A 27,971-nucleotide genomic window follows, 5' to 3' on the forward strand; every position below is an offset into this window, starting at 1 on the left:
CCTGGACAAGCCAGCTCAGGGGTTCTAAACACAGTGATCCAAAATAGCCATTGTTATTTAGGATGATGTAAATTAATAATGAAGTGGCTCTTCCCTGTTTTCTGGGTGCTCAGCACTGTAAAACATACCTTACATGCACCCAATCAGTTAATCCTCTCAGCAACCCTGTGAGATCGTAGGATCAGAACTGGTTTCCAAATGAGAAACAAAATCCTGAAAAGTTAAATTGTTTGCTGTATGAGTTATCTACTGCTGGGTAACAATTCATCCCAAAAACTTAGCAGCTTAAAAGCCACAGTTACTATCTCACAGTTTCTGTGTGTCAAGAGTCCATGCCTGGCTCATCTGGGCCTCTATTCAGGGCTGCCATCAAGGTGTTGGCCAGAGCTGGGGTCTCATCTGAAGGCTTGAGTGGGGAAAGATCCAAGTCCAAGCTCATGTGGCTGCCGGCAGGATTCAGTTCCTCGAGGGTTGTTGAACTGAGGTCTCAGCTGCGAGCTGGCTATTGGCTGGAGGTCAGTTCCTTTCCACGTGAGCCTCTCCAACAAGCCAGTTTCCTTCATCAGAGCACGGAAGCCAGAAGGCAATGGAATGTGCTAACAACACAAATGGCAATCTTATAAAGCCTGATCACAGAAGCGATGTTCCTTTACCTTTGCTCTATTCTGTTGGGTAGAAGCCCACACTCGAGGGGTGGTGGCAGTGTGGATTTATACAAGCACATGAATATCAGGAGGTGGGGATCATGGAGTGTGTGTGCTGGGGAGGACACCTGCCAAAGGTCCGCAGATAGTAGAGCTGAGTCACATAGGCCTTGGGGTTTTGAACAGGCTCAGTTTCACACCTACACTGCATATTCTCCATGTTCTTCAAGGGTGTACAGGGGGTGGGAGGAAGCAAGGAGGGAGAAACAGAGACAGAGACAGACAGACAGACAGACACAGATGTTTTTTATAGAAAAAAGGCTGTGCTGAACTCTTTCTGGCCAGGCCTCCCTGATGAGGCTGGTCTTCCAGGATGCAGCCCAGAGCTAGGGCTGCCCCCAATATTAATGGTGTCCTCATTAGAGTCATGTGCAATGCTGCATTTTAATTGCCTAGCAGAGCCCTGAGCACCTGAAGAGAAGGCTTTCCACATCCTTCTCGTCATGACTATTAATAGGCTGGGAACATTCAGGCCTCCTAAAGCCCTGTGTTGGCAACCCCCCTCCCACCACTGGTAGTTCAAGTCTTCTTTATACCAGCCCCATAGCTCTGCTGTGACCAAGGGCAGCACCTGCTCTGTCCCTGAGGCTGGTGCCTGCTACCTGGGTCTTCTGAGCATCTGGAAGCCGGGGAGGAAGGATTCAATCTATCACCATCAGATCTGCTCAAGGAAGGACCTCATTTTACCCTCATATTCCTGGCAGCCAGCACAGTGTCCAGCAGGTGGATGTGAAATGAATCAGTGGGTCATCTGTGCAGATGTACTGGGACACCCGTGAAGCCAGGTGTGAGCGGTGAGGTGCCATCTCCACGCACTTGTTGTTTCCCTTCAGTTCTTGAATGAACGGTGCTATTGACCTTCTTGTGCTCCAGAGACATCACTGTACAAAATACGACCTCCCAGGAATCCCCCAGCTCGGGCTGGCAGAACTACTACCGTACCTCTGTGTATCTCCAGCCCTGGCAGCCAGGGGAGAAGTGAGTACCTGTGCTGTTTCTCCCCCACTCCTTTCTCTTGCAATCGCCAGTCCTTAAAACATAAAAGCCTTTGGGCCACCCACTTCCAGCCATGAAGTGGGGCCATTGCTCCTCAACCTTGCTTCTAAATAAGACTCTGGGCTGGGCGTGGGTGACACTGCATTCCCTCCTACAGCAGTGGATCCACAGCGAGTTCTCTGACTTCTTTCTCACTAACACGGAGATGAAAACGAATTTAATATCAGGCAGGGCATCCCCTACTACATACATATCAGTGACTGTCACCCGCTCTGGACCTGCAAGACACCTGGGTAACAACTTGTATAAACAGGCAGCCTGAGAGTTGATGCCAAATGAGTGGTCTAGAAGCCCCCCTTCGCTTTCATGGCCTCTGTAGGTTAGACTGCCTGGCAAAGATAGTATTCTTATTTGCAAGACTGAATTAAATCTTGGAGGACGTGTTAGCCAAAGGCCATGGAGACCTCTTGACTCCTACTAACAGGAGCAGGGGCAACTGCTGGCCATGAGAGCCTTGACCAAGCAGTGCTAAGACCAGCCCCACCCACCGTCTGCCCTCCCTCCCCATCACATGTCTCCCTTTCCTTCCTTCTCTCCCCAGCTGCCTCCTCCTGCCTCCTTAGGCCGGGCTTTGCTGTGCTGGGAGCAAAAGCTTTATTGAATTTTTGCAAGTACTTTGCATGGCGTCTGATTTACAATTCATAACCTGGATTATACTGCAAGTTCTGCCTTCCGGGGTCGGTGTAATTTAGATCTCGGAAATATTTGCCATGCTTTCAATTCCCCTGACATCTGAGGGATTGGAAATGGATTCCACCCTGGAGCTTTACAATTTGGAAGGGGAAGAGGGGGTGAAGCACAAAACGGGGTGGTGGCGTTGGGGGGTGGGCAGCATAGAGTGAAAACTGAGAGGTGAGAAGAGAAAGTTAAACATGAACAGGAGGGAATGGTGACATGAATGAGAAAGAGGGAGCAGGGAAGGTGTGACTATCTCCTGAACACATTGCCTCCCCATGGCACCACTATGACCTGGAACGTAGGGCCCAGATGCCAAGGGCCAGTGGAGAAAAATGTTACCTGGGGGAGTAGCTTGGCGTTATGGAATAGTCCAAGTTGAAGCAAAACTGTCCCTCTTCTGGTCTGCCTCTGTCCCTGGCTTCCTGCAAGAGGGGAAAATCTCCCCAACTACTTTACTTTTAATGATTTTGTTGAGATATAATTCACATACCATACAGTTCACCCATTTAAAATGAATAACTCGGGGTTCCTGGGTGGCTCAGTTAAGTGTCGGCCTTCAGCTCAGGTCATGATCTCGCAGTCCGTGGGTTCAAGCCCCGCGTCGGGCTCTGTGCTGACAGCTCAGAGCCTGGAGCCTGCTTCGGATTCTGTGTCTCCCTCTCTCTCTGCCCCTCCCCAGCTTGACTCTGTCTCTCTCTTCCTCTCAAAAATAAATAAACATTTAAAGAAAAATTTTTAATAAATAAATAAAAATAAAGTGAACAACTCAATGGTTTTTAGTTTATACACAGGGTTGTGTACTGTCACCCCAGTCAATTCTAGAATATTTTCATTGTCCTGAAAAGGAACCCTGTACCCCTTAGCCACTACCCTCTGAATTCGTTTTCTGGAGCTGCGGTAACAAATTACCACACCCTTAGTGGATTAAAATGACAGGAATTTATTCTTTCCCGGTTGTGGAGTCCAGAGTCTAAAACCAAGGAGAGGCAAGGGCCACGTTCTGTACAAAAGCTTTACATGGGGATCTTCCCTCGACACTTTCACCTTCTGGAGGTTCCAGATGTTCCTTGGCTGGTGGCCACGTCACTTCAGTCTCTGCCCCCATCTCCGTGTGATCTCCTCCAGATGTCTGGGTTTGGGATCTCCCTCTGCCTTTCTCTTATAAGGACATATGTCACTGAATTTACGTCTTGCCCAAAATCTAGGATGATCTCGAGATCCTTAATTACATCTGCAAAGATCCCTTCTTCCTAATAAGGTCGTATTCACAGGCTCTGGGTTTAGAATACGGACATATCTTTTTAGGGCCACCATTCAACCCACTATACCCCCCTGGTGCCCCCAGCTCCCCCAGCCCCTGGCAACCGCTAATATACTTTCTGTCTCTACACATTTGCCTATTCTGAACATTTCATGTAAATGGAATCATACAATATGTGGTCTTTTGTGATTGGCTTCTTTCACTTGGTATATTTTCAAAGTTCATTCATGTTGTAGTACCTATCAGTACTTCATCTCTTTTCATATCCATTGTATGGATATACCACATCTTTCTATCCATTCATCCAGTGATGGACATATGAGCTGTTTACACTTTTTGATTATTCTGAATAATGCTGCTATGAAAGTTCATGTCCTCTTTTATTATCAGCAAAGCAGAATCTCACATCTGCCTCCCCCAAATCCCATGGCCATGGTGTCTGTGATAGGCAATTTCTAAAATGGCTCCCAATGATTCCCATCTCCTAGTATTCATGCCCTGTGTAAAATCCTCACCTTAAATGAGAGTTGCACTCAGTGGCCTGTGTCTAAAGAATGGGATATGACAGAGATGGCACTTCAAAGATTCAGTGGTAAAATACTGTGACTTCCACCTTGCTCTCATTCTCTTCTTGTTTGCTCACTTTTTCATTATAATAAGGGAAACTGTCAGATCATGAGTTGTCCTATGGAGAGGTCCACAAGGCAAAGAACTGAGGAAGGCCTCTGGCCAAGATACAGTAAAGGCCTGAGACCTGCTGACTATCATGAGTGAGCCTGGAAATGACTCTTTCCCCAGCCAAGACTTCAGATGAGACCGCAGCCCCAGATAAGTTTTGATTGCAGCCTTGTGAGAGCTCCTGAGCCTAGGGCCCAGCTGAGCTACACCAGGATTCCTGACCCATGAGCTGTGAGATAATAATATATGTATATGTTATTTCTAGTCACTAAGTTTTATTGTAATGTGCTATGTAGCAAGAGACAATACAGTGAGGATAGAAGAAAAGGTAAGTTTGGGAGACTCTGGGCTTCTGGAACGATGGTGAGCCAGGGATGAAGTTATTGGGAATGAGTTCTTGAACCAGAAGAGCTGGTGTTTGGAGGGTTGTGGCTGTGGATATCCCAGCCCCAAATCCCATAAAATGATTTGACTTTCTTCTTTTGGGTGGAGAAGTGTTGAGCTAATCAGAGTGGAAAACTCAGGTATAAAATACCCTCTTCTGCCTCTGAGTCTCTGTAGTACTGAAGGTATGGAAATGGAGAAGGGGTAGTGAGTAGCTCCAGACTGGCTCAGAAGCACCACACAGAGGTGGTTCAAGAAACCAAAGATCTGGGCTCCTAGGACACTGCTGTCTCTAATGCAGTAGATTTCCCAAAGGGCACAGAGAGAGTATTGTCTAACCCTCTAAGAGAGTGAATACCAGAGGACAAGAAAACATCAAGGTCTAATGAAGAGATCAAACTGTGGAAGATTATATTCCAGAAATGGCTGCAATAATATCTCCTCCTACATAGTCTTCCTGCAATGTGATTTGGTCTCTCCCCCATCAAGATGAAGGGTCCCTTTCCCTCGAACCTAAGCAGACCTAAGTGTCTCCCTCAATCCGTAGAGTATGGCAAGAATGATGCTTTGTGACTTCCAAGGCTACGTCAAAAAAAAGGCAACAGAGCTTCCATGTGGTTACCTGCTTCTTGGGATGCTTGCTCTTGGAACCCAGCCGCAATGTTGTGAGGAAGCCCAGGCCACACGGAGAGGTCACGTACAGGTGTCCCAACAGACAGCTCCAGCTAAGGTCTCAGCCAATAGTCTGCATCAATCACCAGACATGAGAGAGTGAGGAGGTCTTTAAGATGATTCCAACCACCTTCTGACTGAAACCACATGAAAGAACCCAAGTGAGAACTGACTGGCTAACCCCAAAATCATGAGAGATAGGAAGAATAAATGATAATTGTTTTATATCACTAAGTTTCGGGTTGTTTGTCACACACCTATAGATAACCTGAACCAAAAAAAAAGATGCTTTAATCATGAAGATGATACCTAGACAGTAAAGATAGACTATAGACAGATGGATGACAGGCGTCCAATGAGCATTTACTATGTACCAGATACTAGACCAAGTGGTTTATTGACATCAGATTCTCATAATAATCTTATGAGGTTGATATTCTTATCCTCAACCACTTACCTGGGGTTACACAGCTAGGATGGAGCAGGTCCCCCAGACTCCAAGCCCATGCCCAGTGCAGGGTGGGGAGCACAGGTGAGGAAGGGAGGGTGAGGGAGTTAAGGATGAAAAGTGACAGAAGTTCCAGGCCTTATGAACTCAAGAAGAATTTAACCACTCACTGAACCAGTCTGACCTCTTTTCTGAATGCCTCACTTTAAGATTTTTGTCTGGAGCACACCTTGTCCCTTACTCTTCTCCTGGGGACTGGAGGAGAACCTACCTCTTGACTGAAAAATGAAGAACCTCAGAGAGAAGGCTGCCAAGGACTCTGTTGTGCCATCTTCTGTTCTGGAAAAAAAGGTGGCCAAAATAAGAAAAGCAGTTTTCTATTGTTGTGACCATGATGGTGGTGGTGATGGTCATGGTGGGAGTTAAAATTTGTGGGCTTTCTTTGTAGAAAAGGGAGGCCTTTGGCCAGAATCATGCCAAGCCCTCTTTTCTAAAGCAAATCCAACAAAATGATATGGGTGTGACATGACATCTTTAGAACATAGGTGGTTATAGAAGTCCCTCCCAAACCCATCCAAGCAGCCAAGAATCCTAGAGCCACTGACACTCGCCACTCCTACGTGGCTATTCTAAACTTGGTCCATTGTGACTCAGGGGTCATTTATGATCCTAACTGAATAGCCCAATGCAGAAAGAGAGTCCTTGTAAGTTTAACACAGCGTCCCCAAGGCTCAGCATAGTGCCTGGCTTATGTTAGGCTGTTGATACACATTCATGAGTAAAACAAACCTTCAGCAAACCGCAGTCTTACTGGGGACCAGGGATATCCATGACTGGATTCCCAAGACCTCACCAGAGCTCTCAGAACGGGTGGTTGAGGATGGGAGTTGGGCACATGGGCCTCCCCTGGGACAGAGATGGCCTCAAGGTCCTTGGAACCACAGAAGAAACTGTTTCACCATCACATTATTCGAAGACAGATGGAGGTTGATGGCCGACGAGGCCTTTTGTGTGACCTGGAAGAAGATGTGTTTCGGGAGAATATACCACCGTAAGAAGAAATAGCTAATGTTTCTGGCAGCTTGCGATGGGCCATTTTAAAAATTCACATGAATTTACTTATTTGATCCTCAAAATGACCCCGTGACATATGTGACATCATTACCATCATCAACATCATCATTTTATGGAATAAAACTGAAGCTGCATAGAAAGGATCACAAGTTGTCTGAAGTTCCATGGCTATTTACTGGGTGGTAGAACCGGGACAAAACCCCAGACGGTCTAGTCCTAACCACGCTCCCTGAGTGCTCCCTGTGGGCTCCCCTGCCCTGCATTTAACACCTTCCAAGAGTTGTGGCCTCACCACCAACACCAGCCCCATGCGGTGGGTGGACAGTCAGGGTCCTGGCACTCCCTAAAATACTGATGGAAAAGAGTCAAATGAAGGGACTCTTGAAGGTGAAGCACTCTTGAAGGTGAAGCAAGGCTGAGGGCCTCAGGGAATAGGGTGAGTGGACACCAGGGCCCAGAAGGGAGGGAAGCCATTGCACGCCCAGCGCTGAGGACAAAAGGAGAACTTGGGAATGGAGGTGACCATGGAGAAAGTGACAGTGGTAGTTAAAGCCAAGCCACACCCTGGCAGGGAAAGAGCTGGGGAGCCCAAGTCCTACCTGCTCTGGCCACCTTTGGAGCTCCCGGTAGTGCCACAAGCCAGCAAGCCAGAGGCCGCCTCCCGGACCAGGCAGAGAAGAGGTAGGGGGAGGGGGAGGGAAAGTGGGGAGTGGTCTGGAGAGCAAACAGAAGGCTTCCAGCACAGGAGAGCTTAAGTTGAGGCCACAGGAGTCTCAGCCACTCACCCAAGGTCACCAGCCCGAAGGCGGCAGGTGGCGGAACCACGTTGACTCGACTCCAGAATTCTTTCCACGGCTGCCTGTGTGGCCTGGGTCACAGCAAGGAAGGTTTCGGTGTGTGCACATTGGTGTAAACGATCATCAACAAGGCTGCCAGCAGCCTCTGCAGTGTTTTTGTAATGGGATTTTAATTCGCTCCCCCCATCGCCCCGCTGAGCTGAAAAGCACTCCTGTTTGTCTACTTCTTGTTAGGCTGTTGCCTAAAACAGGAAACAGGAGGCAGCAGCCCCTCTGGTCTGCTTACCTCGGGGAGGCCATTCACACTCTCCAGGCCAAACCCCTTCCTCGGGTTCCGCGGCCGCTCTGCAAACACCACCAGCCTCCCTGCAGCCGGAGAGGAGAGGTTGTGCGCAGGGCACCATGGGAACAGGGAAGGGAAGGGAATGGGCTGCCACCTCCAGATGCTCCCCACAGTCCCCAGAGGTGGCCGTCTCCTCAGAGCAGGGCTTTGGAGTCCACTAGAACCTGATTCCCAGCCCTCGTCCCGGTCGTTCCTGTATCCGGAGGAGCCACGACCGTCCACCGATTGTCAGGCCAAAAGCCCGAATGTTCCTGGGTCCTGTGTCCATCACCCCCACCCCCGGTCTTGAGCAAGTCCTATAGATGCCAACTCGTCCTCCCCCAAAGAACCAGTCCCTCTCAGGGCACACCAGGGTGGAGTTCTCTTCCTCTGACTATTCCCTTTATACGATGGGTGGGCTGCAAATTTGCGCTTAAATTGCATTTTTGTAAATCGAATCCCAGCATGCCATTGGCTTACTGAAGCTCTTTCTGAGATTCCCTCCCCAGCGAATCCTAAACATTTTAACCCCAGCTCTACCATTGGAAAATAGTCTAGGCTTTTCCAAAAGGCATTTTGTACCGATCTACTCACGTCTACGATGTGGGTCGTTCCGTGGGGCTTCTTTGACCGACTGTTGTATGTGCTGAGCATCTGGGTGGCTTCCCTTGGTGCTGGTAATGAGCATCGTGCTGGCTTCTCTTTGTTCGTCTCCTCCCACCTCCCCCACCCCCCCCCCCCACCCCACCGCTGCCATTCCATGAAAGCCATTCTTTCTCCTTCCCTCCAACCTCTACAGGTTGATTGACCAGGCGCTTTTGTCCCTCCCTTCTAGTTGGGTTTGGCCAATTGAAGACACTGGCTCAAGGATGAGGGCAAGAGAGAGAAAGGTTGGGGTATTTATTCCGCTCACTCCCTCCTTGCCTGCTGCTGTCCTGGAGCACCCCTCCTCTTTCCATGGCTCTAGGCTCTGCAGGCTCCACCAGAAACACTCCTTTCCCTCACCTCCAGGTGGTAAGGCCTCCCCACTGGTGTGGATCCCTGGATCCTACATCATCCTGTGCTGGCTCCCTCAGCTCTGCTCACAAGTCTGTATGTATACGAATGGTCTCTTCATTAGACTGCCTTCTCTGGAACCCCTAGCTGGTGCCATCTGCTTCCCGCTGAGATCCTGTCTGGTACAATGACAGTCACAATGGTGATGTTGCTAGGCTCCAAAAGTCAAAGCCAGACTCCCACCTCTCCCCCAGGGCCCCTGGTAACTCATTTTTAGCCCAGGGGTAGGTTCGGAGGAAAACCAGATGCCTCCAAGGTGAAGTTGGCACCAGGGTAAGTTGCCAGTGTCGGCACCAGTGACAATCTTGGTCGCTGGAGGAGAGGGGCTGTCCTGTGCATTGTAGAATGCTTGGCACCATCCATGGCCTCCACCCACCAGATGCCCGTAGCATCTTCTTCCGTGATGATAATCAAAAATATCTCCAGACTTTGCCAAATTTCCCTTGGGGGGCAAAGATATCCCAGTTGAGAACCATGGCCCTCCAGAAGGATGGGGCACAAGCTGAGGGCAAACAGGGCTGGTTTGCTTCTTAGGAGAAGGGGAAGGAGGGAGCGGGCAGCTCAGGAGGCCCTGAAGGTTCTTCCTGGGAACGCAAGAAAGGGATCCTCAGCAAGCTCCCGCGGTGGCTCCAGAAAACCGGCCGAAGCCCAGGCTTTGCAAACCCCACTCCTCACATGCAGCCCAACGCCCCGCTTGGCCCTGGTGCCTGAGCAGAAGGACCCACACTGACTAGCACCTCTCGTGCCCCCTCCCGGCTCTCCCCCATGCTCCCCTCTTCTCTCCTCTTACCCGCCTTGAAATGATTTTGGGAGGCAGCTGGCGACAGGGGAGTACAGCTGCCGCTAAGTTATCCAAACGATTTATCTTAAGATTCATGCAGAATTCATTGTGTGGGGACCAGGGTGGGTTGCGTTTTAATATTCATGCAGATTTGGAAGAAATGTTAATCATGGGTTTGGGTAATTTGCACTTCTGCTTAATTCTCCCGCCAGGCGTTGGCCAGCCCCCTAGCCCTCTCCTCCCCTCCAGTCTCCTGGGCTCCCTCCAGCCCACCGGCAGCTGGGGCTGGGCCGGGAGGTGGGGTGGGGGCTGACCACTGTCTCCCCGGTTGAGCCGGCCCCACCGCACCTCGGAGCAGCAGGGGGAGACTGGGTGGGCCGCACCAGGCTTGAAGATCTGGAGGAGACGTTGGGCCATCTTGACGGGAAATAGATAACCCGCCAGAGCGGCCAGATATGTGCAAATTAGCATTGATTATTCTCACATTAACAGCTTGGGCATTTCAAACCCAAAACAAGGCCTCGGCTCTGCTCTGATCTCCTCCCTTTCTCCCGCTCCCTGCTCCCCTCGGCTTCCCCTGCCCCCAGTGTCAGCCCTCTATGCCCAGCACAGGTGAGAGGCCGCCTCCTGAGGAAGGGGTCCCTGGGGTCTCCCCCCCAGATCTCATGATCATATGCTCTCCCCTCACATTCCTCCACCGCTGGAGAAGAGATCTTTCTGGCACGTGTTCGTGGCTCTGACCACTCCCTCCTAGTCTGAGCCCTGCATATACGGGGAAAGTGGGCTTTAGGACTTAAGGCCAAGCACACCTCCCACACCCTCCCAGATGAGGTAGAGACGGCTTTAGAGGATCACAGGGGTGATATCGGGGAGTGAGTGGGTCTAAGGAGCCCCAGAAGAACACCTAGAAAAGTCCTGGATCCCACCCCTCTGCCCCGGCAGAGGGTCCAGGGTTCATCAGGGGCTGCTGTCTGGAGTCCTCCTCTCCCTCTTGCAGACGGGAAAAGTAAAGTCCAGAGAGGAACAGCAACTAACCCAAGTTCACACAGCGTGTTGTTGACAGAAGGAAAATTCGAGTCCAGGTTTGTCTGAGGCCCAACCAGATGGTGGCAGCATCGGGTCCAAGAAGGAAGCAGACGCCACTCGGAGGATCTGAAGGGGGAGCCACATCCACAGGGACTTGGTCACATGGGTGAAGGACGAACTGAGAAACCAGACAGGGGATGGTGAGGTGGGTCAGGACTAGCCCAGCACGAAGCTGCTGCCATCCCGGGCGGGAGCCACAGGAGCAGCGGGGCCCCTCGTGCTGGCCAGTGGGCCTGTCTCACAGGAGCAGGACTGCGGAGGAGAGTAGGAAACACCACGCGCCTCCCTCTTCCTGCCCTCCTCTCTCCCTGCCAGGGCCTCACCCGCTGCCTTCATCTGTCCAGGCTGCTCTCATGAAAATTCCAGAGATGGGGGCTTAGACCACAGACATCTAGTCCTCACAGTCCTGGAGGCTGGAGGTCAAGGTCAAGGTGCTGGCAGGTTCAGTGTCTGGTGGAAGCCCACGTCCTGGTTCACAGACGGCTGTCTCCTCTCCGTGCTCACGTGGTGGGACGAACGAGGCCTTCTCTAGGGTCTACTTTGTAAGGACACGAACCCCATTTGGGAAGGTTCCACCCTCGTGGCCTGATCATCTCCCAAAGGCCCCACCTTCTAACACCACCACACTGGGGAGGGTAGGTTTCAACAGATGGATCTAGAGAGACGTGAGCATTCAGCCTGTAGCGTGGCTGGAACCAGCCGGGAGCCATGTTGCTTCTGAGCAGAGCAGGGGAAGCATGCGAAGTGGACCTGGGAGCAAACAGGCAAGTGACCAGCCCAAGACCTTTCACCCCAGACACTGCCCCTCTGTCCCTCAGGGCCCCCAGTGGGGGCTGGCGGGGCACTGAAGAGGGAGGTGCAGGAGGGGCATTGGGAGACTGTCCAGGGCACCAGAGACGGCGAAGACAGCAGAGCTGCCTTTCACAGAAGGAAGACCCAACAGCCGGTGTCACCTGTCACTGTCAGCTTCTCCCACCACCACACAGCTGCCTCTGTCTGGGCCCAGAGTAATAATCAGGGAGCCATAGGCGGCCAAGGACAGGGGCCCAGAGACACACGGCAGTGGTCCCCAAGACCTCCCTCTTGCCCTACCTCTCCCTTGTCTGTTAAGACTGAGAGTCCCAAACCCCCGACGCCCACCACCCTCACAACACACACACATACACACTCACACACGCACACACATTCACGCACCGGGGTATCCTGGAATCAAGGTGCCCCAGAATGCCCACTAAGGCACAGAGTGAATGAGATGCCCATTGAGGGAGCATCTCAGAACCACCCCAGTCTCCCCCTTGTCTCGCGGAGGAAGCCTCAGATTACCAAGCACAGACCTTCCTTCCAGACGGAGTCCCTTGAAAGCAAGGTATGAGGCAGGGATGCCTTCACCTGCCCCAGGTAAGGAGTGTAAGGCGTGACACTCCCGAAGTCATCTGAAATAGATGTACCAAGCGACCCTTCCACACAATGCCTGGAACATGGTGGGCGTTCAGGGAAACATTTTTGTCTGCCTAACATGCTGCTTCATCACGGGGTTCCTTAGGGGAACTTATCATGCACTACATGCGATTCTCGGGGGCTTCAAACATGGTAGCCTGGGTGATCCCTCCACCTGGTTGCAGATGTGATCACATGACATCACACATGTGATCATGCGGTTGAACTGTCATAACATCGCATTCTCCTGGTTGGAGTGATGGGTTCAGAGATGGTCATGTGATTCCAGCCAGCCCATCAGAGTCTTGCTTGACACAAGTCTATTGATTCTGTTAGAGTGGATCCAGTCAAGCATCTCCCTCACCACACAAAACCCTCTCCCTGGGGCCAGAGGAGAAAGCCCAGGAGGGCCGGCCTGGGAGACAGCATGCTTCTGGGTTGAGGAAGGGCTCACAAAGTGGGGTGCTGTCTTTTGAGGGTGGCTCTCGCACTGGTCATTCAGGACAGCTTCCTGCAAAGCAGACCTCACTGTCCCCATACCATCCCCCGGAGGCCAGGACACAGCCTGGACACTCAGTTCAAGCCCCCTACTGTCCACACGCCATAGTCACCCTCCTTGAGAATCTGCAAGCAGGGAAGGGCCAGGCATGCACCCCTGGGTGCTGGATTATCACATGTTGGGAAGAGAAGCCTAGCCATCAACATCAGCAGGTCTAAGCTAGAGGGCATCTCTGGAATGTTCTCCAAGTAGCCCAGGTTACGGACATGGAAACCAAGGCCCAGCAGGAGAATTGAGTCAAGCAAACCTCCCAAGAGAACCAGCAATGGGGCCCAGCTGGTCTGGCTCCTAAGCCAGTATCTCTTGTCTGCATTCCCCCTCCTCCCTGGGCCATCTTGGATGGTGCTCTAGGATTCTTGGCATGGTCTGGCTCACTGGTGGGTGCAGAGCAAGGGAGTGGGTGTCAGGGGCCAATGGCTTCTCCACCCACCCCACTGCCACCCTTCTGCCCAGGGATGGGAGGTTCTGGGCCCACGGTAATCTATCCCCTGAGCTTCTGAAGGCCATGAAACTGCTAAATCACCATCTCCAAGAGCGCAGACTCATGGAGATTTGGGTTGAGCAGGGAGGAAGGGAGCGGAGGGGCTAAGGCAGGTTCAAGGGGGATTGGCCGGGGAGACAGACAGCGCCGTGTGTCAAAGCTGGCTTCGGGCTCAGACATAAACCCCTTCCTCTCCTCGGAGGGAAGATATACAAGCCGCCTTCAACCAAGGCTTTAAGTGGAACGTGTCCAGGCTTTTCAATGTTCTCTTCCCAGATGGCCACTCGATTCCATCTTGTCTGAGCTGGCAGCAAAGGGGCGTCTCTAAGCTTGCCTGGAAATGAGGAGTCTGGCCCTCTCAACCGCTCTGAGAGAGACCGTGCCGTTCGGTGGACAGAAGGGAGAGGTTAGCTTGGGCTCTGGGGTCAGACCTGCCTGAAATTGTGCATCTGCCAGTGCTGGCTGGACGAGCCTCAGTAAATCACTGATGTCTCTGAGCTCCAATGTCTTCACCTGTAAAATGGCAAAATAACATTACCTTCCACATTAGTTTTCTGTTGCTGCGTCGGACTCTTGATCGATCTCAGCTCCGATCTTGATCTCGTGGCCGTGAGTTCAAGCCCTGCGTTGGGCTCCGCACTGAGCGTGAAGTGAAGCCTACTTTAAAGAAACATGTAATGGCTTAACACAGCACAGATTTATTGACTTACAGTTCCGTGGGTTACAAGTCTAACACGGATCTCACTGGGCTAAAATCAAGATGTCAGCAGGGTTGTGTTCCTCCCAGAGGCTCTAAGGAAAGAATGCTTTTCCTTGTTTTCTCCAGGCTCTAGAATCCACGCTCATCCCCTGGCTCTTGGTCCCTTTCCTCCATCTTTACAGCTAGTGACACAGAATAGCTCTGACCATTCCTCTGCTATCACATGTCCTTCTCCAACTCCCCACCTCTTCCACTTTTAAGGACCCTTGTGATGACACTGCCCCCCCCCATGTCCTCATCTCAAGATCCTTAGCTTAATCACATCTGCAAAGATCCTTAAGGCACGTAGGGTGACATCTTCACAGGTTCCAGGGACTGGGGTGTGGACATCCTTGGCGGATGGCCTCGTCTTATGATATCTTAACAGCGCAGCTCTGCCTACCCGGTGACATGCTGGGCTCATCCCTGAGATGGCGGCACCCGGGCACGTATGACGAGCCGCCCGCCTGCTCTCTCTCTCTCTCTCTCTCTCTGTGCAACGCCTGCCTCTGGCGCAACACCCCAGATGCTGCTGTGCCTTTTACTTCTGCCCAGACAGTTGCATCTTCTGGCCGTGATACAGATGTTTGCACAGCTGTTCTCATGCCATCATACATGCATGCACATACATGATCGGCTGCTCAGGTTCAGTGATGTACATGCATGCATGCAGGTGCACCCACCCGTACATGTGCCCCCCATTCAGGCACAACCACACTTCACCAGACCCCAGCTCCTCTACCCGTGAGCAGCTCTTCCTGTCCCAGAGCAGCCCCAGCTGCCTCCACGCCCCAGGGTGACGGTCAAGTGGTCACGGGAGTTTCCCACCCCCCCCCCCCAGCCTCCTCTCAACAGCCACCCCCTCCAGTCCTGTCCTGGGAGTCACCACCTCCCCCCTCGGGCTCCCAGCGCGTTGGCTCCCATTGATTGGACTTGCAGCTCAGCAGCCGGAGATGTGCCCCAGCTGGAGGAAAACACTTGTAATTTATGGAGTGTCTGATTTTTAATCAGTTTTTTGTTCCTGTGCTGTAATTGTCCTAATTAGATATACATATTTTGATGAAGGTTTTTCCAAAATAAAAATTGTAATCGAATCTTGCTTGACATTCTTTACACCCACTCGCTCTGATCCAAACTTCCACTGCAGTGGAATCTAGAAATTATGCACATGGTTTAGGTATTTGCGCACTCCTCCTCTGGGCCACCGCAGGCTGGAAGGCAGGCTCTCTGGGCAGGGCAGTTTCCTTGGACTGGCGGTGGGGGAGGGGAGGAGGGGTGGCCAGGAGCCTCAGGCACCCGTATGCCCCCTCTCTGCCCCTACTTCTGCTCCCTGGGACACTTCCTCCCCCATAGAGCGAGGCCACCCCACAAGCCTCAAGGACAAAGGCAGACTTCCCCAACCCCCATTCTTACAGATCATCTCCGTTCCTGCCACTGACCATGTGTCTAGCGTGTGCCAGGTACTGTGCTTTATGTACGTTACCCCCGATCCGCATGACCACCCTCTGAGGGGATTGTACAGGGAAAGAAATCAAGACTTGGAGAAGCTGGGGCACCTGGCTGGCTCAGTGGGTTAAGCATCCGACTTCATCTCAGGTCATGATCTCGTGGTCTTGGGTTGGAGCCCTACATCGGGCTCTGAGCTGACAGCCCGGAGCCTGCTTCAGATTCTGTCTCTTTCTCTCTCTCTCTCTCTACCCCTCCCCTGCTCGCGCTCTGACTCTCTCTTTCTCAAAAATAAGTAAACATTTTTTAAAATCCACTCTCTCAAGGTCACACGGCAATAAGTGAAAGCGTTGCTGTCCCGCATTGTCAATCTTAGCCACATCGCTGAGAGGCCATGGCCGCCTTCCTGGGAGCTGTCTTGGGGGAGCTCAGCCCTCTGGGCGGGAGACCCATACAGCCCATCTCACTTGCGCACCAACCACACCTGCCCTTGAGGGGGTCGTGGTGCAAATGGCCTCCTGCCGGGTCTGCAGTGCAGACCGCGTGCACTCTCTCTGGAGCCCGTCTCCAGGGGTCTCTCTAGGACCCCGGAGCCCAGGACAGCTGCGTTGCCAGGATGTCGGCTCTAAGACTGGCTGGGAGGCCCTGGGCAAGGGCTGGCTCTGAGGGTGCTACACCCCAGAGAGGTCTGCACAGCACAACGACCCGGTCGGAAGAATCAAGCTAAAAACAGTGTGCTGGTTCTTCAGCTGTTGCCACTTAGCTCCAAACCCCAGAGTCACTCTAGGTTGTGAAACGCGGGGCTGGGACTCCAAGAACCGTTTCTGCTTGGCCCGCTGCGCCCTGTTAGCTCCTGCCGGCAGGGGGCGCTCGAGAGACTCCCCCTTTCCCCTCCCCCCACTTTCCCCTCCTCGCCCCCCAGCCCAGGCCGGGAGAAGGGAATCGGCTCTATTTTTTTCCTCTTTGCTCCGGGCTCCTCTCAAGGTCACCCTGGCAGGTTCAGTGGTGGGTTCCAGTCCCTCCTCTGCACTACGGGAGCCAGCCTCTGGTCTAGTGCCCTCTCTAGGCGGGCTCCTAAATTGTAACGTTTATTTATTTTTGAGTGAGTGGGGGAGGGGCAGAGAGAGAGGAAACACGGAATCTGGAGCAGGCTCCAGGCTCCCAGCTGTCAGCACAGAGCCCGACTCGGGGCTAGAACCCTGGAACCTTAACATCATGACCTGAGTCAAAGTCGGACTCAACCCACTGAGCCACCCAGGCACCCCCGACCAAGCTCCTAAATTCTAACTCTTGCCTTGTTCCCCCAGCACTAGGGGTGACGGCTGCTCCCTGTAGCGGCCGTCCCTTGGTGTCAAAGAACTTTTGCATTCTTCGACACGCACTTAACCAGGTCCTTCGAGTAAATTCTCTCTGCTACAATGATGGGTGTGGTTTCCGATTTTTGACAACACCACAGCCTACATGGTGTCCAACTTTAAACTGGGAAAGGTGCCCTGAGAGGTGTGGCAGCCACACCCGCGCTGGGGAGTGGTAGCCTGGGGACGCACGGAGCCCGAGCCCAGTGAGAAAATCCAGCACAGAGCTGTGCGCGCCCCACCCCCACCCCCGCCATCTGCTCACTCATAGCACCCTGCCTTTGTGCCTGGCTGGAGGAAAGTAGGAGCAAATGAACGAGTGGGCAGACTAACCAATGTAGGAAAGGAGAGTGGTCGGCCGTGGGACAGTCCATTCCAGACCCAGCCATAGCCCCCCAGCTCTTATGGAGCCTAGTACTGTAATCCGAGTAATTAATGTTAGCAGTTGGCCCCCAAATCTTAGTGCCTTAACACAATAAAGGCTTATTTTACGCTAACACGAAGTTGAATGTGGACATCGTTGGTCAACTAGCACTCTTGAGAGAGTCTCCTACAGGCGGTGACTTGGGGATCTAGGTTCCTTCCATCTTGAGTCTCCGCTGTCCCTAGGACATCCTGGAGGTCTCCGTTGGAGTCTCTGCATCCAGCTGGCAGAAGAAACAAGAAAGCAAGCATGGCAATCTTACATGCAATGTTTAACCGGCCACCGTGGCCCGGAAGCAACAGGCGAGCACTTCCACTCATACTCGGTTGGTGAGAACCAGCCATGCAAGATGTATGCAGATGCAAGGGGTGCTGGGAAAGGCGGTGCCTGGCCAGACAGCTGTTTCCTAGCAAGGGTTCTACACCAAGGCGGTGTGCATTTTTCTAGGTCAGCTAGCCATTTCTGCAGCCACCCTGAGGCTCCGTGTTGATGATGCTACGATATCGGAAATATGCTAGATACAGACCCCACATGGGAGGGACACAAACTAGAGGAAGTAGGCAGACGCAAAGAGACGAAATGTGGTACGTGCCACCTATTTAATAGGGAAGCCACAAACAACCTCCAAATACCGGACAAGAGAAGAAACAGAGAAGCTGCATGTCCGTGTCCCAGCCTTCAGTCTAGTTGAGGAAGGTTCAGGCCAGCGAAACAAGGAGACACCAGTCCAAGACTGAGGGGACCCACCAGTGTCTGCAGGGCCAATCAAGGTTCGTGAATGGCTGGACTAATGTTTGTAACCAAAAATATCAGTGCAGTTTGTAAGCCCTAATATTTCTTCCTATTTTCATTTCAGTAGGTGCTCGTAACAAGGTCCTTAAAAGATCCTGTTATTTCTAGAATTTTGGATGGTGCCTCCCTTCAGTCCCTGTGCAGGTTGGCGGTGGTAGACACTTGGCCAGCTTCCTTCCCCAAGAACTTTCTCTCCCTCATCTGGTGTCCCGAGCCTTCTCCGGAGCACGGCTGGGGCAGGTCTGTGACCCAGTCATCATAGCCCATCTCTGTGCCGTGATCGCTTAATGGAGATTCAAGTCAGACCAATAAAAATCCTTCCCGAGGGGCACCCAGGATCCTGGGTGGCTCAGTCAGTTAAGTGTCTGACTTTGGCTCAGGTCATGATCTCATGGTCCATGGGATCGGGCCCCTCATCGGGCTCTGTGCTGACAGCTCAGAGCCTGGTGCCTGCTTCAGATTCTGTGTCTCCCTCTCTCTCTCTGCCCCTCCCCCCCCCTCAAAAATGTATGAACATTTTTTTTAAAAAGTACTTCCCTAATGGGAGAGGGGGGTATGGAATACCTTTCCCACTGAGACTGAGGAGCTGGGAGAACATGAATTTGGACACTTGTGGCCATGTTCATCCCCACACAGAAAGATTTCTCAAGAAGGAAGCCAAGCAGAAGACAAGAGGCAGAAAGACCCGGAGCTTCTAGTCCTCAGTCCCATTCCCAAAGGCCAGGCTTTTGCTGTCCCAGAATCCCTTGCAGCTCCTGGACCAATGCATAGGCTGGTTATGTTGGGTTCCTATCTTTTGTAAACAGATGAGTCCTGATGAACACACTGGCTTCCCAGTGTCACGCCCAGCCCACTTCACCTACGCACCTCTGTTCTCCTACAGAAAAATGGCTTGTCAACAGAATTGGTTATGCAGATCTTCTTAAAAGTTATTTCTGGGCCTTATCCTGGACTTACCGATCCAGAATCTCAGGGGATGAGCCCAGGAATCTGCCGGCGGTTCTGATACACACACAGTGTTAACTTTGCAGCGTGAGATCACTGTGTCCCCTTGGCTGCTTACCGGGGTCAAGCCCTTCTGGAGAATTTTGTTCTGGCTGGGTACGAGACTCTAGCAGGGGAATTGGAGGGCATGAAAACCAGGTCACTGAGGGCTCTCAAGCTGTCCCACCTCTCATGTGCTTCTCAGAAATCAGGGTGTTTTACCAGAGAAAGAAAGAATCCATGACGGACGTGCTAACTGTCTTCAACTGTGTGAAAGCTGTCATGTGGAAGAAAAACAGATTGACTTTGCAGTGCTCCAGAGGGCAGGCCTTCAACCAAGGGCATCTTGGTGCCAGATTTCAGCTAAACAAAGGGAAGAACCTTCCAGCAATTAGAGCTGCCCCACAGTGGAAGGACTGCCCCAGAAGGTAGTGAGCTGCCCGTCTCGGCAACGTGCATGCATCAGTAACTCACCATATGTCAGTTGCTGTGGCCAACTTGGGCAGAAGGTTGGATGGGCCGCCCTCTCCTTGCCAAGACTGTGTCATTCCAGAATGTGGTCTGGGGACAAAAGAGGCCACACGTACAGGAGGGGCTGAGCGGGGAGATGAGCACACAGTTACTGGAAAGATGCGTGTGGGAAGCAGAACCCATGAAGGACCAGAGAAGACTGCCTGGCAATCGGTTTGTTACAGCTTGGGCTGATTTGACGTCACCACAGTCAGGGAATTTTCTACTTGGATACCTTGGTTTTATTTTACTATATTGTCATGACTATGAATTACTTTTATAAAGGGGGGGGGGGCGGGTGGAAATCCCAGATATTTCCAGTCTGAAAAAGTAATACGGATAGTAAACTGGCTGACGCCTACCAGGTATAAATGTAGGGGTGAAAGGAGGCAGGTGGTGTGCATGAAGGAGAACTTTTACCACCAGGAGAAGCTGAGTCCAGACGTCCAGAATGCCACACTCCACCTGTCTCTCTCCGTCCTGCGCCCTTGACCCTAAAGGTCAGGGTGACCAAGATAATTTGAGTCATGTCTTCACCTCGGGTTTCTCAACCTTTGTCATGCCTAGGCATCTAGAAACTTCTCTACGTGTGCTACTGTATTTCTGCAGCAGGGGAAAAGGCAAGGGCCACGTGCCATATCAGCCAGTAGCCTTGGGAAGGGGAGAAGAAAAGAGATGCTTGACAAACAGACCTTTGGCTCTAATCAGAAGGAGGAGAGAGGGGAATATACCAGGAATGTATGACCCAGCCGCCACTGCTGACGAGAGTGGGAACACGTGGATGGGCTGGGACATGGCCTGTGAAGGCCAACAGAAATTGAACTCAACTAGCCCCAACGCCAGCAAAAGGGGAGTTTACCGGGTCTTGTCACTGGGTGGATTCTGGGGTAGCTCTGGAAGGAAAAGAGAGACCGTAGGAACCAGGGCTTTGGGACCGATCTGCTCACCCCGTCTGCCTCTACATCTTCGTCCCAGCCCAGCTCTGTCTCCTCACCCACTCACCCCTTCCCACCGACTTCCATACTTGTTCATCCCGGTCACAGCCAGGCTGTCTCTCACGCGGCGGGGAGGACGGCCACCGGACACCCCACATCCGCAACTTCCCACCGTAGCATCTGAGCAAGAGACCTTCCCTTCGCTCAGGACCCAAGGGAGGTCCTGCTGTCCGGCCTGCTTCGGCAGAGGGGATGGGGTCCTGTGATGGGCCAGCAGGGGTCACATGCCCATCCCCAGGGACTCAGGAAGAGCGAAGTCCATTAACGGTGACCCGTGTCAAGGTCTGGGTCTGGGTCTACCTCTGGCGGGTTGGGGGAGGCATTAAAGCTCAGGGATTTGGAGGCTGGTAGAAGAGGAGCCTGGGGCAAAGAGGAGGGGAAACCCCAAGAGGGTTGACGGTCAGGGTGGCATTCCCGCCAGGGAGGCCTTGCTGACGCACGGGACTGGCAGTTCAGCTTTAAATATGTGGAAGGACCAGCGTGAGGCTGGCTGCGGCTGGTGGCTGGCCCTGGCCCTCAGGGGTGGAGCTCAGGAGGATCCTTGACCCTGGAGCGGGGGGTCTCCAGATTTGCCCTCTACCCACGCAGATACACATGCTGACACACACTTACACAGGCTGTTGTGTATTCATTCACTCATTCGTTCATTCATTCATCTATTTCTTTGAGAGAGAGAGAGAGAGAGAGAGAGGGGAAGTGCAAGTGAGCAAGGGGCAGAGAGAGAATCCCACTAAGTACAGAGAGAGGGGGAGAGAGAGTGCAGAGCCCGGAGCAGGGCTCCCGCTCACCCGATGCGGGGCTCGAGGCCACGAACTATTACACATGCTCTGACACACGGAGACAACACACACTCACATACACACACGGCGTCACTCCCCCACACTCATACCCTGTGTCCATAGTCCCTTCGAGGGGACTCATAGTCACTACACTGTCCAGCACCGGCCTTTCTGGGAGCACCCAGGTTCCACATCGGGGGTGGGGGTGGGGGGGGGGGTGGAGGGGAGCCTCCTGGATGGAGACTCTCCCTGGGAAGGGTCTCCATTCTCCTGCAGACTGGATCACCTTATCCCGACCCTCCCCTACCTCCAAGCTCCAGGGGAAATTTCTGTCCGCGGGGAAGGAAAGAACAGAAACAGACGCTTTTCCCTAAACCACACCAGTGGTCCAGGGCAGCACCCTGCGATGAGAAACAACAGCCTGGGGGCTTCAGTCAGTTGACGTCCGACTTCAGCTCAGGTCATGATCTCACGGCTCGTGAGTTCGAGCCCCGCGTCCCGCGTCGGGCTCTGTGCTGACAGCTCCGAGCCTGGAGCCTGCTTCGGATCCTGTGTCTCCCTCTCTCTCTGTCTCTCTCTCAAAGAGAAACATTTAAAAGACTTTTTTAAAGAAAGAACAGACAAGTGTCTGTGTCACACTGGCTGCTTTCAGATCCCAAGACTGCCGCATGAGGCTGCCTCCTTGCACGGAGGAGGCGCTCCCCAGCTGAGGCACAAGCACATCCCCTCTTCCCCCTGCTCAGCTCCTCACCCCCCCAACCCCCCTCGCAAGGCCCCCCCACCCGCCCCAGCAGGCCTCCACAGCTTTGCCCACGCTGTTCCCCTCCTAGAACGCCCTTCCTGTCTTCGACTCACTCGACCAGACCTTTCCTAAAGTCGCCTCTCCGTGAAGCCCCCGGCAAACCCCGGTCCTCAGCCCCACCCCCACTGCACACTTTCATCTGACCCTTGTTCCCTGGCCGGGTTTTATGTCGCTGCCCGCACAGCTACACCCAGAGCCTCCAGGGCACAGACTATGTGCAGCGCGTGTTTCAGCCCCGGACCGGCTCAGTGGAGGCAAACTAGGAGTTCAGGATGCTTCCAGATCACGCTGCAGAGGCCAATTATGGGAACTATCCCCTCGTGTCCCCCACCCCGGGATCATGTCGGCTCTTGGTTTCCATCCAAAACATCCACTCCTCCCCAGAGGCCGGCCTTTTTCTGTTAGTTGATATTTATGGGCGATAAGCCAAGCACATCAAAACTCGAGGTGAAATGCCTCTTAAAATAAATACTCTCGGGGCACGTGGGGGACTCAGTCGGTTAAGCATCGACTTCGGCTCAGGTCACGATCTCACGGTTCATGAGTTCGGGCCCCACGTCAGGCTCTGTGCTGTCAGCTTGGAGCCTGGAGCCTGCTTCGGATTCTCCTTCTCTCTCTCTCTCTGCCCTCCCCCCGCTTGCACTCTGTCTCTCTCTCTCTCTCTCTCTCTCAAAAACAAATAAAACATTAAAAAATTAAAAAAAAAAAAAAAAAACACCTCTTTCCAACGAGTCAATCCATCCAGGCAGCCTGGGTTCTGCGGGCAGCCAGGCAAGTGCAGGCAGGGCTGCAGGAGGGGTGCCTACAGCTCCCTGGGACATTGAGGGATGGGTGCAGGGGTGGGGACGCCGTCATGAAAGGTGGAAATGGAGCGCATCGCTTCTCGGCCTCCGACTGCAGCCAGGGATGAAGCAGGTCATTTGAAAGGCTGGCTCTGGAGTGGCAGCGATGACTGAGCAGTGCAGAGGCTTCTCCGTCCACGTGGGGAGGGGGACGAGTCAAGGTCACCGGAAAGCAGCAAAGCCTCCCGCCAGGCTGGTGCTGGGAATCAGAGAAGGGGGTCTTGCTGGCCCGCAGGGGGCCCCGGGACACCGATGGGCTGGGCTGTCCGGGTGGGCCGGGGCTCTGCAGGCCAGTGGGTCCAGCCCCCTGCCTCTGAAGGAACCGCCTCACTAAGCCCATCCTCTGTCTCTCCGGAGGACGCTCCATGCTGCATCGTTACATCAGCTTCCCATCCTCGGACCCTCTGCCGCCTGGACACGCGCCCCATTGGCCGCCTCCCATGGCAGGGAGGCCAGTGTCATTGTCAACTGGCTGCTTTCAAATCCTGGCTGGGGGCCAGGATCTGGGTCTTCGTCCCTTTTCTGAAGACCAGGTTCTTGGCTGAGCCAAAAGCAAGAGGGTCCCCGTTGTCTCAGTCACAGGCTGCGCTGAAGGTCGCCTCTGCTTCTCCAGGCCAGCCAAAGGCAGGAAGCTCAGCTTTCCTCAGTTTCCTTTACTCCGGCCAAGGTGCATCGAGGCGTCTTCCACTAGGAAGTGCTTCCACTAGGCGGAAGCAGCCCTAGTGTGTTGAGTTGGTGACACATCCTCTGCCCCCGAGCTCTGTGCTGCCGGGATGGCCTGGAAGCCCCTCCTCTCTTGCCCCCAGAGAGTGGACTCATTCACGCAGGAAGGGATTAACCAGATCCCAGCCCGTTTGGGAATAGGGGTCCAGTGAGAAGTGTGGTGTTCATGAATGAATGAATGCATGCATGCATGCATGCATGGGCCTTAAGGAGAACCCTCTTCTTCCTCATGTCTTGTACTTTCTTCTTTCTCTCCCCACCTAGAGGTCAGATCTCTTCCCTTTTGCCTACCTGCTCAGGTGCCACACTCTGCCTGTTGATCAAGCTCCCCTCTCCAGAGCAGGCCCCTGCCGGTCCGGACAGCATGCTCCAGAGCTCCATCCACCTTGTCTCAAATCCAGTCTGGGGAGAAGCTGAGATGGGCAATGGTAGAGAGACCCGCTCATCATCCTCTGGCCCACCTGGAGCTGCCCACCGGCACCCCACGCCAAGCAGAAGAGCCTCCCATCTGCCTTGTAATCTCCCACTATCATCTGTAGGGGACCCCAGTGCTGCCCTCTACCCAGGACCCCAGACTCCTGCACGGAGGGTCCACCATCCTGGCCAAAGCTAAGACCTGGCTGAAGTAGAATACGTGATAGAAGAGGAAAGACCCTTCCCCAAATGGTCACACCCAGCCCCGGCCCCAGCTGCAGGCAGTGTTGAAGCTGGAGACCCCAGAACTACCTCCTGGGCAGTGTCCCATCCTCCCGCCCTCCCTCCCACCTGGAAACCTGTTCTCGGTCAACTCTGGAGAGGTCAATGGCTGCCATCGTCATGCCAAGTCTGGCCAGTCGTGGCTGCTGGAGCGCTGTAGAGAAAAGTCTTCTGAGCCCCCTCTGGGCTCACTGGGGAAGAGTGTTCTGATTGATTCGTGATGTCTGCCACGGACCTGGCAGGGGAAAGGGATAGCGGGTTGGCTCTGTACTTGAGACCCCATATTTAACTCGAAAGAACTTTAGTGGAATTTCAGAAGCAATGGAAAGTGAGCCCTCATGGGTGCTGCTCTATTTACACCCCTGGGGTAAACAGAGACTGGCTCGGACAATTCTGGATGCTTCTGCTGCTTCTCCTACCCTCCACCCAGCTGGTTACAATGAAATGAGAGAAAAGGAGGCACTACAGTAACCCACAGAAGCACGCTGGAAAGGTGGACGACCCTGGGCCAGAAAAGTGGGCATGGGTGAGTGGCCTGGAGGAGAGAAAAATGGCTGTTCCAGTCTCCTTCAAGATGAACCAGGAAGAGTGGTTCTCAGATGTGGCCGTGCAGTGAAATCACTTGGGAGGCCTGAGCCCCACCTGCAGAGACGTTGGCTTCATTGGTCTGGGGCACAGCGTGGGCTTAGGGATGTTTTGAAAGCTCCTTGGGAGATTCTAATACACAGTCAAGATCAAGGCCACTGGGCTGAAAGGAATCTTGAGTAACCGCCCAGGCCAGTGCTTCTCAAACTGCAATACACAGATCACCTGGGATTTGCTAAAATGCAAACTTCGGTTATAGCTGGGTTGGAGCCCAAGCGTCTGCATCTCTAAGAATCTCTCAAGTGATGCTGAAACTGCTGGTCCCAGGACCGTACTTCGAGTAACAAGGATTTAGGCTAGTGGTTCTCAAAGTGTGGTCCCCGGGACCACAGCATCAGTATCACCTGGAAACTTGTTAGAGATGCAACTTCCGGGTCCTAGCCCAGACCTACTGAATCAGAAACTCTGGGCGTGGAGCCCGGGGGCACACTTGAGTGTAGAAACCAGCGATCACTGACAGGGGACAGTCCCCTGGTCCGCAGGATTCCTGCAGAAGAGCGCCCTGGGACGCTCTGGTGAGCGTCTGGGGGTGAGAACAAGTGTGGAAGAATTAATGAGTCTATATGTCAATTTCTGGCAGGGAATAAATGCACACCGTAAATGCACAAATGTCTAGTTTTCAGACCCCAAGGGAGAAGGGGAAAAAAAACACCTGAAACACACCAGAAATGCAGAGATGAAATTCAATTCCAAACTAAAAGTACACATTATTTATCATTATCTAGAAGGAGATTGGGAGAAGGCCATTAGCAAGTATTTTCTGGCTGGTGCTGTTTTCAATGGCATGAGCAGTGAGCCAGAAGGGCTGTTGTCCTACATTTTCTCCTGCTGCATTTATGTGCAACAACTCCAGTGCACAGAAGGCCCACACCGCTTCCTTCCACCGGGAATGATCTCCCATTACCTGGTGACTAGTGGGGCGGGCATTGGGGCTCAGCGGGTGCCAGCTCCTCGGGGAGGGCCATCCCCTCTTCCCAAGAGAATAACTGAACACCAGCAGTGCCACTGAAGACAGACACGCCCAGGGCCACGGGTCTGGGACGGGGGGTGGGATATACTCCTGGTGTTTTTTCCAGAGAAGCCCAGCATCCTGGATGTACCCGGTCAACTCTAGGGGCTTGGGCTTGGCAGGGAGGGGAAGGGGCCATGGCTGCCCCTGCCTGTCCCCTTCCTGGACTGCAAGGAGGCTTCGCGGAAGAATGTGGGCAAGTTGCCCTGAAGATCTGAATCTGAACTGACCTGGGAAAGCAGGAGGAGGACTCAGAGGGAAAGCAGCCTGTTACATGTGCAAGAGAATAAGTCTGAAGTGTAAACAGGGCAAGGCTGAGAGAGGCAAGATGGGGGAAGTCAGGCAAGAGGGGCTGATTCTAGGCGTGCTTCGGTGGCTCAATCGGTTAAGTGTCTGACTCTTGATTTCGGCTCAGGTCATGATCTCACTGTTTGTGAGTTCGAGCCCTGCATTGGGCTCTGTGCACACGGTGCAGAGCCTACTTGGGATTCTCTCTCCTTCTTTCTCTGCCTCTCCCTGCTTGTGGGTGCTATCTCCCTCAAAATAAATAAATTAAATTAAAAAAAAAAAAAAGAGGGGCTGATTCCACCCCCAAAGGATCCCAGCCGCAGCCCCGATCAGAGGACAGTCCATCTGGGGAGGGAGAGGGTATACATTCCCCTACACGCTCTAAGTGAGATGCCAGTGATTGACGTCTCCTATCCTGGACCCACCATGAGGAAGGGTAGAAGTAATCGGGCGTCCCAGTCAGAGAATAAAGCAGTGTCTTTTCACTGGGAACTCTGGGTCAGACAAATACGGATTCAGATCAGACTCCCCCATCTATCAGCTGTGTGCTTTTGGATAAGTCACATAGCCACCCTGTGCTGCATTTTCATATCTGTAAAACGGGGGAAATAACTGCCTCTCACACGGGGTTCATAAAGCACTTAGTGGGGTGCCTGGCAAAAAGCGGGTCCCTAATAAACAAGGCTGAACTGAGTGTATGCAAGCCCCCCCTTAATCCTGCAGCCGCTCCCTATCAGCTCTCCATGCTTCCTGTAGGAGGGGCCTCCTCTCCCCTTTCTGTGTCAGTGTGGAGGCGGAAGGGAGAGAAAGGCAAGGGAAGGGGAGAACCAGGGTAGGAGGAAGGAGAAGGGACAGAGCAGAGGGAGCTGACAGCAGGCACAAGGCCCTGGAAAGACCAGGCACAGCTCCCCAAGGCCGTGCCACCAGACATGAGTCTCAGCCCACGGCTGGTCACCACCCTTCATCCCCTCCCTCCTTGCAAAAGACTAAATGACACAGCTTGCCCCCGAGTCCTAGGCTGGGGAGGAAGTCCAGCTGGCTGGGCTCATGGGGGGTTGCAGGGCGGGGCGGGAGGGGTTGCCTGATGGGAGAGAGAGCCAGATCTGCCGTGGGGGGCACTGGGGCCACAGTAAGAGTGAGAGAGGGGCCCTGCTCCTATGTGCATCTTGTCGAGCTGCTGTAGATGTGCACGCCCCTCTTTAATAGGGACCGGGAACACCCCAGCTACTGGGTGGTGAGGACACCTGGCTCCCAGAGCTGCCATGATCCGGGACCCCCACCCCCCACCCATCCCAGTCTCTGTGACACAGGCTATATTTCTCTTCCGTGTTTTCCGTGTGTCTGACAAGCTGGCTGCTCCGGGGCCCCGGAGGTTTCTGCCTTCATATTGCCTCGTTTGTCCGTAAACCCCATTACATGAAATAGCCCAAGCGAGCCTCTGGGCCCGACCACCTCAAGAACCTGTCCT

General features: G+C 53.3%; 1 long non-coding RNA gene across 4 annotated transcripts; it reads right to left on the reverse strand.

The window, feature by feature from the left end:
• Positions 1–3,358: 3,358 nt before the first annotated feature.
• Positions 3,359–9,237, reverse strand: LOC123604589. Of its 4 annotated transcripts, none has more exons than XR_006715370.1 (6): positions 9,080–9,237; positions 8,669–8,748; positions 6,735–6,897; positions 6,153–6,215; positions 5,384–5,570; positions 3,359–3,596 (listed from the first exon to the last, which is right to left on the reverse strand). It is a non-coding gene; the product is annotated as an uncharacterized LOC123604589 (long non-coding RNA). The 4 variants fall into 4 exon arrangements; XR_006715372.1 differs by having other exon boundaries at positions 5,384–5,506; positions 6,153–6,220; XR_006715369.1 differs by having other exon boundaries at positions 6,153–6,220.
• Between the last annotated feature and the right edge of the window lie 18,734 nt (positions 9,238–27,971).

This window comes from Leopardus geoffroyi, chromosome E1 (genome assembly GCF_018350155.1).
Source record: "Leopardus geoffroyi isolate Oge1 chromosome E1, O.geoffroyi_Oge1_pat1.0, whole genome shotgun sequence".
In the NCBI taxonomy this organism is placed as follows: Eukaryota; Metazoa; Chordata; class Mammalia; order Carnivora; family Felidae; genus Leopardus; species Leopardus geoffroyi.